The following is a 14,499-nucleotide window of genomic DNA, read 5'->3' as shown; positions in this document are numbered from 1 at the left end:
CACTCCTGGCCGAAGCCAAGGCCAATAACATGACCACTTTCCACGTGAGATATTTTAGATCCACGGTTTTAAGTGGTTCAAACCAATGTGATTTGAAGAAACTCAACACCACGTTGAGATCCCAAGGTGCCACTGGAGGCACAAAAGGGGGCTGAATATGCAGCACTCCCTTTACAAAAGTCTGAACTTCAGGCAGTGAAGCCAGTTCTTTCTGAAAGAAAATCGACAGATCCGAATTCTGGACCTTAATGGAACCCAATTTTAGGCCCATAGTCACTCCTGACTGTAGGAAGTGCAGAAATCGACCCAGCTGAAATTCCTCCGTTGGGGCCTTCCTGGCCTCACACCACGCAACATATTTTCGCCAAATACGGTGATAATGGTTTGCGGTTACTTCTTTCCTAGCTTTAATCAGCGTAGGAATGACTTCCTCCGGAATGCCCTTTTCCTTTAGGATCCGGTGTTCAACCGCCATGCCGTCAAACGCAGTCGCGGTAAGTCTTGGAACAGACAGGGCCCCTGCTGTAGCATGTCCTGTCTGAGCGGTAGAGGCCATGGGTCCTCTGATATCATTTCTTGAAGTTCTGGGTACCAAGCTCTTCTTGGCCAATCCGGAACCACGAGTATCGTTCTTACTCCTCGCCTTCTTATTATTCTCAGTACCTTTGGTATGAGAGGCAGAGGGGGGAACACATAAACCGACTGGTACACCCACGGTGTCACTAGAGCGTCCACAGCTATTGCCTGAGGGTCTCTTGACCTGGCGCAATATTTATCTAGTTTTTTGTTTAAGCGGGACGCCATCATGTCCACCTGTGGCCTTTCCCAACGGTTTACCATCAGTTGGAAGACTTCTGGATGAAGTCCCCACTCTCCCGGGTGTAGATCGTGTCTGCTGAGGAAGTCTGCTTCCCAGTTATCCACTCCCAGTGCTAACACGTGATTTTCCGCCCATCGGAGAATCCCTGTGGCTTCTGCCATCGCCATCCTGCTTCTTGTGCCGCCCTGTCGGTTTACATGGGCGACTGCCGTGATGTTGTCTGATAGGATCAGTACCGGCTGGTTTTGAAGCAGAGGCCTTACCTGACTCAGGGCATTGTAAATGGCCCTCAGTTCCAGAATATTTATGTGTAGGGAAGTCTCCTGACTTGACCAAAGTCCCTGGAAGTTTCTTCCCTGTGTGACTGCCCCCCAGCCTCAAAGGCTGGCATCCGTGGTCACCAGGACCCAGTCCTGTATGCCGAACCTGCGGCCCTCTTGAAGATGGGCACTCTGCAGCCACCACAGTAGCGATACCCTGATCCTTGGAGACAGGGTTATCAACCGATGCATCTGAAGATGCGATCCGGACCACTTGTCCAACCGGTCCCACTGAAAAGTTCTTGCATGGAACCTGCCAAATGGGATTGCTTCGTAGGAAGCTACCAAATTTTCCAGGACTCGCGTGCAATGATGCACCGATACCTGTTTCGGCTTCAGGAGGTCTCTGACTAGAGATGACAGCTCCTTGGCTTTCTCCTCCGGGAGAAACACTTTTTTCTGGTCTGTGTCCAGAACCATCCCCAGGAACAGTAGACGTGTCGTAGGAACCAGCTGTGACTTTGGAATGTTTAGAATCCAACCGTGCTGTTGTAGCACTTTCCGAGATAGTGCTACCCCGACTAACAACTGCTCCTTGGACCTCGCCTTTATAAGGAGATCGTCCAAGTACGGGATAATTAAAACTCCCTTTTTTCGAAGGAGTATCATCATTTCGGCCAATATCTTGGTAAACACCCTCGGTGCCGTGTACAGTCCAAACGGTAGTGTCTGGACTTGGTAATGGCAATCCTGTACCACAAATCTGAGGTACTCCTGGTGAGGATGGTAAATGGGGACATTCAGGTAAGCATCCTTGATGTCCAGGGATACCATGTAATCCCCCTCGTCCAGGCTTGCAATAACCGCCCTGAGCGATTCCATCTTGAACTTGAATTTTTTATGTATGTGTTCAAGGATTTTAATATAAAATGGGTCACACCGAACCGTGCGGTTTCGGTACCCCAAACAGTGTGGAATAGTAACCCCGTCCTTGTTGAAGTAGGGGCACCTTGACTATCACCTGCTGGGAATACAGCTTGTGAATTGCCTCTAGCACAGCCTCCCTGCCTGAGGGAGTTGTCGGCAAGGCAGATTTGAGGAAACGGCGGGGGGAAGACATCTCGAATTCCAGCTTGTACCCCTGAGATACTACTTGAAGGAAACAGGGATCCACCTGTGAGCGAGCCCACTGATCGCTGAAATTTTTGAGGCGGCCCCCCACCGTACCTGGCTACGCCTGTGGAGCCCCCGCGTCATGCGGTGGACTCAGAGAAAGCGGTAGAAGAATTTTGATTCTGGGAACTGGCTGACTGGTGCAGCTTTTTCCCTCTTCCCTTGTCTCTATGCAGAAAGGAAGCGCCTTTGACCCGCTTGCTTTTCTGAAGCCGAAAGGACTGTACCTGATAATACAGTGCTTTCTTAGTCTGTGAGGAAACCTGAGGTAAAAAATTTTCTTCCCAGCTGTTGCTGTGGATACGAGGTCCCAGAGACCATCCCCAAATAATTCCTCACCCTTATAAGGCAGAATCTCTATGCGCCTTTTAAAGTCAGGATCACCTGTCCAGTGACAGGTCTCTAACACCCTCCTGACAGAATGGACATTACATTAATTTTGGATGCCAGCCGGCAAAATATCCCTCTGTGCATCCCTCATATATAAGACGACGTCTTTAATATGTTCATCTGTTAGCAAACTAGTCTCCCTGTTTGACAGGGTCACCGACCACGCTGCAGCAGCACGATCTGCAGGTCTCAGTCTAGTACCTGAGTGTGTAAATACAGACTTCAGGATAGCCTCCTGCTTTTTATCAACAGGTACCTTCGAAGTGGCCGTATCCTAAGACGGCAGTGCCACCTTTTTTGACAACCGTGTGAGCGCCTTATCCACCCTAGGGGATATCTCCCAGCGTAACTTATCCCCTGGCGGGAAAGGGTACGCCATCAGTAACTTTTTAGAAATTACTAGTTTCTTATCGGGGGAACCCACGCTTTTTCACACACTTCATTCACTCATCTGATGGGGGAACAAAACACTGCCTGCTTTTTCTCCCCAAACATAAAACCCATTTTTAGAGGTACTTGGGTTAATGTCAGAAATGTGTAACACATTTTTTATTGCCGGGATCAAGTCACGGATGTTCCTAGTGGATTGTGTATATGTCTCAACCTTGTCGACACTGGAGTCAGACTCCTTGTCGACATCTGTGTCTGCCATCTGAGGGAGCGGGCGTTTTTGAGCCCCTGATGGCCTTTGAGACGCCTGGGCAGGCGCGGGCTGAGAAGCCGTCTGTCCCACAGCTGTTACGTCATCCAGCCTTTTATGTAAGGAGTTGACACTGTCGGTTAATACCTTCCACCTATCCATCCACTCTGGTGTCGGCCCCCAGGGGGCGACATCATATTTATCGGCATCTGCTCCGTCACCACATAAGCCTCCTCATCAAACATGTCGACACAGCCGTACCGACACACCGCACACACACACAGGGAATGCTCTGACTGAGGACAGGACCCCACAAAGCCCTTTGGGGAGACAGAGAGAGAGTATGCCAGCACACACCAGAGCGCTATATAATTTGGGGATTAACACTATAACTGAGTGAATTTTCCCCAATAGCTGCTTGTATATATAATATTGCGCCTAAATTTAGTGCCCCCCCTCTCTTTTTAACCCTTTGAGCATGAAAACTACAGGGGAGAGCCTGGGGAGCTGTCTTCCAGCTGCACTGTGAAGAGAAAATGGCGCCAGTGTGCTGAGGGAGATAGCTCCGCCCCCTTTTCGCAGACTTTTCTCCCGCTTTTTTATGGATTCTGGCAGGGGTATTTATCACATATATAGCCTCTGGGACTATATATTGTGATTATTTTGGCAGCCAAGGTCTTATTATTGCTGCTCAGGGCGCCCCCCCCCAGCGCCCTGCACCCTCAGTGACCGGAGTGTGAAGTGTGTATGAGGAGCAATGGCGCACAGCTGCAGTGCTGTGCGCTACCTTGGTGAAGACTGATGTCTTCTGCCGCCGATTTTCCGGACCTCTTCTTGCTTCTGGCTCTGTAAGGGGACGGCGGCGCGGCTCCGGGACCGAACACCAAGGACGGGCCTGCGGTCGATCCCTCTGGAGCTAATGGTGTCCAGTAGCCTAAGAAGCCCAAGCTAGCTGCAAGCAGGTAGGTTCGCTTCTTCTCCCCTTAGTCCCTCGGTGCAGTGAGCCTGTTGCCAGCAGGTCTCACTGTAAAATAAAAAACCTAACATATACTTTCTTTCTAGAAGCTCAGGAGAGCCCCTAGTGTGCATCCAGCTCGGCCGGGCACAAAGATCTAACTGAGGCTTGGAGGAGGGTCATAGTGGGAGGAGCCAGTGCACACCAGGTGACCTAAAGCTTTCTTTAGTTGTGCCCAGTCTTCTGCGGAGCCGCTATTCCCCATGGTCCTTTCGGAGTTCCCAGCATCCACTAGGACATTAGAGAAACCCAGGATTTTTCAGAGGTGAAAAACCCAAGTCTGAGCAGGGAAAATCCCAGGTTGTATGTCTGAAAGGGGTATGAGTCTCTGATTCTACACACAAAGTGCTACAATACAAGTTTTGTTGTGCTCAGTATACACACACAATATACAAGTGTCACATATTAAATTAATCAGCACAGTCTCCTGGTGTGCGACAAAGACGCATTTTCATAAAAATAAAAAAAAGACGCCAACTAGCAGAGTTACATGGGACCTGGTGGATCACTTACGCCAAATACATCGCGCTGCATGGTGCACGGAGGCTAGATATAGGACGACACATCTGTAGGATGTGCTGGATTGTGACATTTTAAATGTGGCATTAAAATATTAGAAAGGAATGGTGAGCATGACATTTGCACTTATTTGTCCCATGTTATGTGCTTTTTATGCATTAATCAACATGTGAAAATGGCAAAAAAGCATTAAGGCGTGAACACTGATGGCATGTCGGAAGGCCAGACTGAAAGAAAAATAATACATGAAATGATGAACATACTAAATGAAAAGACAGCTTTCAGGGGGCAGACAGTAGCTGTAATCACGTAATGGCTGGGAATTATGTGTGAATTACGGCTGATAAAAGGTTTCCTGACTCAGGCCTGATGCCAGCCATCACTTCTGCAGGGAGATGGGCTGAGGAGTGCATTCACTTGCAGCAATTAAAGGGCACTGGCCAGATACTAACAGCGAGTTCACTACTGTGTCCTTTTGTTTCAGAAATGTTTGTTTTGTTTGTTTGGGGTTTTGTGATTTTTTTTTCTTAACTCTCCAGTGAGCATGAAAACTATGCTTACAACTGAGAAAATGAACAATACACAGAATAAAATGTAAAAAAATGAATGCTGCTTATGATTTCCATGTGTTAAAGGTTGCAAATTGATGCTCTTTGTAATACTACATATAATAATGCAAATAAGCAATCTGATTTGAGGGATGCCATCTTTGTTCTGCGGATCTGACAGTTGGGAGGAAAGTGGAAAGCTGGCTTTAAACAAAGCAATGCATTGTGTCTCCGTGACTCATATCTGGCAATTTCAAATTTGTGATAAACGTATCCACTGCATTAAAGTCCCCAGTGTGGATAAGTATACCCAGCAGTTCTACTTATTTTGTACCTAGGCTGCATCATTCTGAAAAGCTAATGTACACAGAGGGGTTAATTCAGACTGGATCGCCCTCTGAATCCTTTTGTGTAGTGCGCATGCGCACCCCAGGAGCCCAGTGAGATGCTAAAATCATCTCAGGGCTGCGATCGCCTCTGCCTGATTGACACGCAGGGCGGGAGGGGGGCGTGCCAATAGCATTAGAACACCGTTGGCGGGGAGTGGTACGGACAACACAGGCATGTCCGCACCGTTGTGGGGGCGGGCCGCGGCGGCTGAGTGCCGCCGAAACCCGGGACACGGCGGGAAGCCACCTGTCAGCGCACAGGAGCTGCGCGGGCAGGGAGCTACTCGCCAGGAGCAAAATCATTGCTGTCGTACAATGCTTTTGCACCCTTGCGGAGCGGGGCAGAGCAAGAGAAGCGGGGCGGACTAGCCCTGTGCTGGGCGTCCCTCTGCATGTCTGAGTACATGATCGTAGATGTGTTAAATTTAGCACATCTACAATCAGATCTGAATTACCCCCAGAGTTCAATAGGTACCAAGTCTGGTTTGGACAGCCCCATTCACTAAATCGTTCTTCTGTTAGTGATTAAAATTTACTGTTCCTATGACCCTTATGAAGGTGTTATCTAAAATGGCAATGCAAGGCATAAATCTATTTGAAGGTTCCCATGTGGAGACTTATATTTTGAACATAGTGGCCAGTATAGTCATTAATTAATGTGCTAACACGAGGAGTAATGCCTGACACCAAGTTCCCTTATTTCTATCCATTGAAAAGCATATATTGCAATATATTGCATGCAGATCTTACATTTTGTCTTTGTAGTATATTTACAAAATAGTGTGGTATATTGAGACAGATTTACCCACATGATTAGACATATTAGATCACATGACCAAGCATTATTTTCTAACGACCTTACACCTCCGGCCTGATCTACTTCCAACTGTCAACGGAAACCTCATCACACATCCACAGCTGTATCGCTCCACAGGTGTAAACAGTACCAGCTCTCACACAGACACTGCTCACAGGAAAGCAGCACATCACTGCCTCACCATGACTGATATTCCGACAGAAACATTTCCCAAAATGCCACTTTTACCACATAACTCAAATGATATCACATCAGACCTCATCACACATGACTTGTACAATGATGATCTATTCAAGTAGCCACTTCAGAATCAGCAAACATCTGTGTCACCCTACATTATCTCCACATAGAACTATTTTGTCACAACAAGGACCATTTTATAAGATAGATATACCACTCTTGGGTGCACGGTCACACTCTGATATATGCATGCCTTGGGTGGTTGAACGCAATCGGCCTTTAACCTCGTGAATCACAACGCACACCAAGGCGTGTGTGTACCAGAGCACGAACGCACACAAAAGAAAGGCATATCTATTATATACCTCTCTCTTTCTCTCTCTCTCTCTCTCTCTATATATATATATATATATATATATATATAGGTTTAGGACCAAGTTATTGTAAAATGTCAAGAGTCAATTATATGTCACAATGAATTGTAGTTCTAAATAGACACATGATTATAATTAATATTCACTTACACTACTTACCTCCACAATTTATCCTTGATGGGTGTTATCAATATAGTTAATTATATTTATGGCGTTTTTCCCAAATTATCAATTAAATAATATACACATTAAATAATCAACACAATATACAGTAATTAAAAAATATTGACACAATATAATTGAGAATTTGTTATAGATACTAGACACTTATTAATGTCTTCTATCTAAAAAAATGTAAAACACTTAGTAATTGCATAGTTGGAACGCATGATTTCCTGATACTCCAACTACAGGAAGTATATAGTGTACTCCCGTAAGTCTTTCCCCATCTCGGATCTTAAAGTTTTTTTTATTTCCGGAAGTGTGTGTTGCATCACTAAATTCGGCCCCCCGTTTCCGATAAATGTAACTGAGACTAATTGTTCTTAATATGTTAATTACACTTGGCGGCTGTTGTGGACATATGGAGACGCTTTGGGTGGAATTCAAATGTTTGAAAAGTCTGTTGGGTGTCTCTTTTTTCCGGTCTAGAAGATAGGAAAAAAACAGACTCCCAACTGACTTTTCAAACATTTAAATCTCCCCCTTTATGTAGCGTCCACATTGATCACTTGGAAGCGCTGTTAACAGCGCTACTATAGACCGGAACCGGAAGTGCGGCTTGTGGAACGCAAGCTGTGCTTCTGGTGAAACGCACCCAACGGAACAGGAAGTGCAATGCGTAGAAGGCACGCTGCGCTCCGGGTGGAACGCATAGCGTTCGTAACCTTCAAAATATCCCTATACAGAATCCATAATGGGTTTGCTTTCACAATCAGATATCTGATGATTATTATGATAGTATCCAGGTGATTAAATAATGGTTAGATTCGGTGTTTAAAAAGTTTGAGTGACAGGAAGTGATGTAGCTTCCAGGGAGGTATTTATAGCTGCTAACAGCTCACCCCTCATACAGCTGTGAGGATTATCCAAACACATTGAGAACTATGGTCCCTTATATATTTTTCTGATGTGTTCTGATTGCAATTTTTTTTCTGCTGTATCCTTACTGTTATTGTTGTTAATATATATACCTGGGTATATACTTGGTTAATACACTTTATTATACCCAAATTTGTAATCACTTGTAATCAGCGGACTGAAACCAATTTGTGAAATTTATTTGACTGCTATACTGAGCGGGCACAACGTTACTACGTATATATGATTTTTGTTAATAAGATTAGACTTACTGTAGTTATAGACTAAGCTATAATCATTAGCTCTATTTTGATTTTATTAATGTTATGTCCATAAGATTTCAATATATGTAATTCCTTATTGTTTATTTGTTATAACAAATCCATGGTGATATTATTGTATTCCTTATGTTATAGGGATTGTTACAGCACTCCATATTATTTTAATTATTGATTGTTTGCCGATGAAGTCAAACTGGTATGTACACCCAATGTAATAATGTACCACTTTAAGAAATAAGAACGTATTTGTATCCTATTATTAATAACACTCACTAAAAATGGGTTAGTAATTAAATGGCTGCCCATGAAATTGAATCTATATGGGAACGTGGTACAGTATATGGTTCATTTTTTTCTTTAATTAATAGATATAAATATTGATTATGTGGGGATTCCTGTTCTCCCTCCTCTTTCTAATTCCTATTCCTTTAAGTATATATAATTTGATACATGATATATATGATGAAGGTTTTCCAGATACCCTATGTTGATGAACAGAAAATAGATATCTCCATATTGTATTTGATGCACTGAGAAAAACCCAGTGATGATTGCCTTTAATGCAAGAATTGGTTATGTATGTCGGTGTTACGGCACTTATAGAATACCAACATACTGGGCTGTAAACGTACTTATTTCTCGAAAACCACTTAGATATTAACCGCTGATGAAGTCCTAAGGACGAAACGCGTTGGGTTCCAATCAACTTGTCAAATTATGTCAGGATGTACATTTGAACAATCTTGATAAATATTGGATGTTCAATCAACATTATTGATATCATCAGAGATAAATTCTGTGAAATATTGTCAAAATAATTTTTTTGTACAACTGATGTGAATGATCTTATGTAAAAAAATCTTTTATTTACTTGCATCATGGATGTATTTAACAATGTCAAATAATTAATTATTTGTTTTATAACAATAAAAAAATATTTTATATGTTTTTGGTGAAGATGTATTTGGTGGTTTGAGAAACTGTACCAATTGAATTGTTATAGCTCCCTGGAGAATCCCCTACTCTGTGTATCTTGATCTCAATACCTCGTCTAACAGGAGGTATTTCTCGAAGGTGTAGCTTTTTTATTATTTAGCGCAAAACAAGGTCTCAACAAATACCGCTATATATATATGTTTAGGACCAATTTATTGTAAAATGTCAAGAGTCAATTAGAAAATGTATCACACCACACATTCCAAATTAAAACATCCAATATATTGCCTTCTGGAGCTCAGGGGCAGATGTATTAACCTGGAGAAGGCATATGGAAGTGATAAACCAGTGATATGTGCAAGATGATAAAGGCACCAGCCAATCAGCTCCTATCTGATAATTTACATATTGGAGCTGACTGGCTGTTGCCTTTATCACCTTGCACATATCACTGGTTTATCACTTCCTTTTGCCTTCTCCAGGTTAATACATCTGCCCCACAGTCTTAACAGGAACAATCATGAGTAAACTGAGTTGATGGGATGGAAAGATTAGTGGAAAGGGTCTCTGGAAACCTTTGGGAAAACCCAACAAATTATCAACACCATGAGTATATACCAATCAGTAAGCTATAATTATACTAACAAGAAAACTACTTAAACACAAACACATTATGTAAAATAAGATTTTACTCACCGGTAAATCTATTTCTCGTAGTCCGTAGTGGATGCTGGGAACTCCGAAAGGACCATGGGGAATAGCGGCTCCGCAGGAGACTGGGCACAACTAAAGAAAGCTTTTAGGTCACCTGGTGTGCACTGGCTCCTCCCACTATGACCCTCCTCCAAGCCTCAGGACACTGTGCCCGGACGAGCTGACATAATAAGGAAGGATTTTGAATCCCGGGTAAGACTCTTACCAGCCACACCAATCACACCGTATAACTCGTGATACCATACCCAGTTTTACAGTATGAAAACAACTGAGCCTCTCAACAGATGGCTCAACAATAACCCTTTAGTTAACAATAACTATGTACAAGTATTGCAGACAATCCGCACTTGGGACGGGCGCCCAGCATCCACTACGGACTACGAGAAATAGATTTACCGGTGAGTAAAATCTTATTTTCTCTGACGTCCTAGTGGATGCTGGGAACTCCGAAAGGACCATGGGGATTATACCAAAGCTCCCAAACGGGCGGGAGAGTGCGGATGACTCTGCAGCACCGAATGAGAGAACTCAAGGTCCTCCTCAGCCAGGGTATCAAATTTGTAGAATTTTGCAAACGTGTTTGCCCCTGACCAAGTAGCAGCTCGGCAAAGTTGTAAAGCCGAGACCCCTCGGGCAGCCGCCCAAGATGAGCCCACCTTCCTTATGGAATGGGCTTTTACTGATTTAGGATGCGGCAGTCCAGCCGCAGAATGCGCCAGCTGAATTGTGCTACAAATCCAGCGAGCAATAGTCTGCTTAGAAGCAGGAGCACCCAGCTTGTTGGGTGCATACAGGATAAATAGCGAGTCAGTTTTCCTGACTCTAGCCGTCCTGGAAACATAAATTTTCAAGGCCCTGACTACGTCCAGCAACTTGGAATCCTCCAAGTCCCTAGTAGCCGCAGGCACCAAAATAGGTTGGCTCAAGTGAAAAGCTGATACCACCCTAAGGAGAAACTGGGGACGAGTCATCAATTCTGCCCTATCCATATGGAAAATCAGATAAGGGCTTTTACATGACAAAGCCGCCAATTCTGACACACGCCTGGCTGAAGCCAAGGCCAATAACATGACCACTTTCCACGTGAGATATTTTAGATCCACGGTTTTAAGTGGCTCAAACCAATGTGATTTTAAGAAAACTCAACACCACGTTGAGATCCCAAGGTGCCACTGGAGGCACAAAAGGGGGCTGAATATGCAGCACTCCCTTAACAAACGTCTGAACTTCAGGTAGTGAAGCTAGTTCTCTCTGGAAGAAAATCGACAGAGCCGAGATCTGTACCTTAATGGAGCCTAATTTCAGGCCCATAGTCACTCCTGTTTGTAGGAAATGCAGAAATCGACCCAGTTGAAATTCCTCTGTTGGGGCCTTTTTGGCCTCACACCAAGCAACATACATCGGCCATATGCGGTGATAATGCTTTGCAGTTACATCTTTCCTAGCTTTAATCAGCGTAGGAATGACTTCCTCCGGAATGCCCTTTTCCTTCAGGATCCGGCGTTCAACCGCCCCGCCGTCAAACGCAGCCGCAGTAAGTCTTGGAACAGACAGGGCCCCTGCTGTAGCAGATCCTGTCTGAGCGGCAGAGGCCATGGGTCCTCTGAGATCATCTCTTGAAGTTCCGGGTACCACGCTCGTCTTGGCCCATCCGGAACCACGAGTATTGTTCTTACTCCTCGTTTTCTTATTATTCTCAGTACCCTTGGTATGAGAGGCAGAGGAGGGAACACATAAACTGACCGGTACACCCACGGTGTCACTAGAGCGTCCACAGCTATCGCCTGAGGGTCCCTTGACCTGGCGCAATATCCACCTGTGGCCTTTCCCAACGGTTTACCAAAAGTTGGAAGACTTCTGGATGAAGTCCCCACTCTCCCGGGTGTAGGTCGTGTCCGCTGAGGAAGTCTGCTTCCCAGTTGTCCACTCCCGGAATGAACACTGTTAAGACGTGATTTTCCGCCCATCGGAGAATCCTTGTGGCTTCTGCCATCGCCATCCTGCTTCTTGTGCCGCCCTGTCGGTTTACATGGGCGACTGCCGTGATGTTGTCTGATTGGAACAGTACCGGCTGGTTTTGAAGCAGAGGCCTTGCCAGACTTAGGGCATTGTAAATGGCCCTCAGTTCCAGAATATTTATGTGTAGGGACGACTCCCGACTTGACCAAAGTCCTTGGAAATTTTTTCCCTGTGTGACTGCCCCCCAGCCTCGAAGGCTGGCATCCGTGGTTACCAGGACCCAGTCCTGTATGCCGAATCTGCGGCCCTCTTGAAGATGAGCACTCTGCAGCCACCACAGCAGAAATACCCTGGTCCTTGGAGACAGGGTTATCAGCCGATGCATCTGAAGATGCGATCCCGACCACTTGTCCAAGAGGTCCCACTGAAAGGTTTTTGCATGGAACCTGCCGAATGGAATTTTGCTTCGTAAGAAGCTACCATTTTTACCAGGACTCGTGTGCAGTGATGCACCGATACCTGTTTTGGTTTCAGGAGGTCTCTGACTAGAGATGACAGCTCCTTGGCTTTCTCCTGCGGGAGAAACACTTTTTTCTGTTCTGTGTCCAGAACCATCCCCAGGAACAGTAGGCGTGTGGTAGGAACCAGCTGTGACTTTGGAATGTATAGAATCCATCCGTGCTGTTGTAGCACTTCCCGAGATAGTGCTACTCCGACCAACAACTGCTCCTTGGACCTCGCCTTTACAAGGAGATCGTCCAAGTACGGGATAATTAAAACTTCCTTTCTCGAAGGAGTATAATCATTTCTGCCATTACCTTGGTAAAGACCCTCGGTGCCGTGGACAGTCCAAACGGCAGTGTTTGGAATTGGTAATGGCAATCCTGTACCACAAATCTGAGGTACTCCTGGTGAGGATGGTAAATGGGGACATGTAGGTAAGCCTCCTTGATGTCCAGGGATACCATGTAATCCCCCTCCTCCAGGCTTGCAATAATCGCCCTGAGCGATTCCATCTTGAACTTGAATTTTTTTATGTATGTGTTCAAGGATTTCAAATATAAAATGGGTCTCACCGAACCGTCCGGTTTCGGTATGTGGAATAGTAACCCCGTCCTTGTTGAAGTAGGGGCACCTTGACTATCACCTGCTGGGAATACAGCTTGTGAATTGCCTCTAGCACAGTCTCCCTGCCTGAGGGAGTTGTCGGCAAGGCAGATTTGAGGAAACGGCGGGGGGGGAGACGCCTCGAATTCCAGCTTGTACCCCTGAAATACTACTTGAAGGATCTAGGGATCCACCTGTGAACGAGCCCACTGATCGCTGAAATTTTTGAGGCGGCCCCCCACCGTACCTGGCTACCCCTGTGGAGCCCCCCCGTCATGCGGTGGACTCAGAGGAAGCGGGGGAAGAATTTTGATTCTGGGAACTGGCTGTCTCTTTTTACACGCTTGCATTTCTGAAGCCGAAAGGACTGTACCTGATGATACAGTGCTTTCTGAGGCTGTGAGGAAACCTGAGGTAAAAAAATTTTCTTCCCAGCTGTTGCTGTGGATACGAGGTCCCAGAGACCATCCCCAAACAATTCCTCACCCTTATAAGGCTCTATGTGCCTTTTAAAGTCAGCATCACCTGTCCAGTGTCGGGTCTCTAATAACCTCCTGACCGAATGGACATTGCATTAATTTTGGATGCCAGCCGGCAAAATGTCCCTCTGTGCAACCCTCATATATAAGACGACTTCTTATGTTCGTAAAATAGTATCCCTGTTTGACAGGGTTACAGACCACGCTGCAGCAGCACTATCTGCAGGTCTCAGTCTAGTACCTGAGTGTGTAAATACAGACTTCAGGATAGCCTCCTGCTTTTTATCAGCAGGTACCTTCAAAGTGGCCGTATCCTAAGACGGCAGTGCCACCTTTTTTGACAAACGTGTGAGCGCCTTATCCACCCTAGGGGATATCTCCCAGCGTAACTTATCCTCTGGCGGGAAAGGGTACGCCATCAGTAACTTTTTAGAAATTACCAGTTTCTTATCGGGGGAACCCACGCTTTTTCACACTTCATTCACTCATTTGATGGGGGAACAAAACACTGCCTGCTTTTTCTCCCCAAACATAAAACCCTTTTTTAGTGGTACTTGGGTTAATGTCAGAAATGTGTAACACATTTTTTATTGCCGGGATCATGTAACGGATGTTCCTAGTGGATTGTGTATATGTCTCAACCTAGTCGACACTGGAGTCAGACTCCGTGTCGACATCTGTGTCTGCCGTCTGAGGGAGCGGGCGTTTTTGAGCCCCTGATGGCCTTTGAGACGCCTGGGCAGGCGCGGGCTGAGAAGCCGGCTGTCCCATAGCTGTTACGTCATCCAGCCTTTTATGTAAGGAGTTGACACTGTCGG

General features: G+C 45.5%; 1 protein-coding gene across 6 annotated transcripts in view; it reads right to left on the bottom strand.

Annotated features, from left to right (window-relative positions):
• Positions 1–14,499, bottom strand: part of DTNA (dystrobrevin alpha) — a 546,028-nt gene that overhangs the window by 165,515 nt on the left and 366,014 nt on the right. The gene's annotated exons all lie outside the window — the stretch shown is intronic.

Source organism: Pseudophryne corroboree, chromosome 5 (genome assembly GCF_028390025.1).
Source record: "Pseudophryne corroboree isolate aPseCor3 chromosome 5, aPseCor3.hap2, whole genome shotgun sequence".
Lineage (NCBI taxonomy): Eukaryota > Metazoa > Chordata > Amphibia > Anura > Myobatrachidae > Pseudophryne > Pseudophryne corroboree.
The sequence above is the reverse complement of the archived record's forward strand: the minus strand, read 5'-3'. Positions and strand labels throughout refer to the sequence as shown.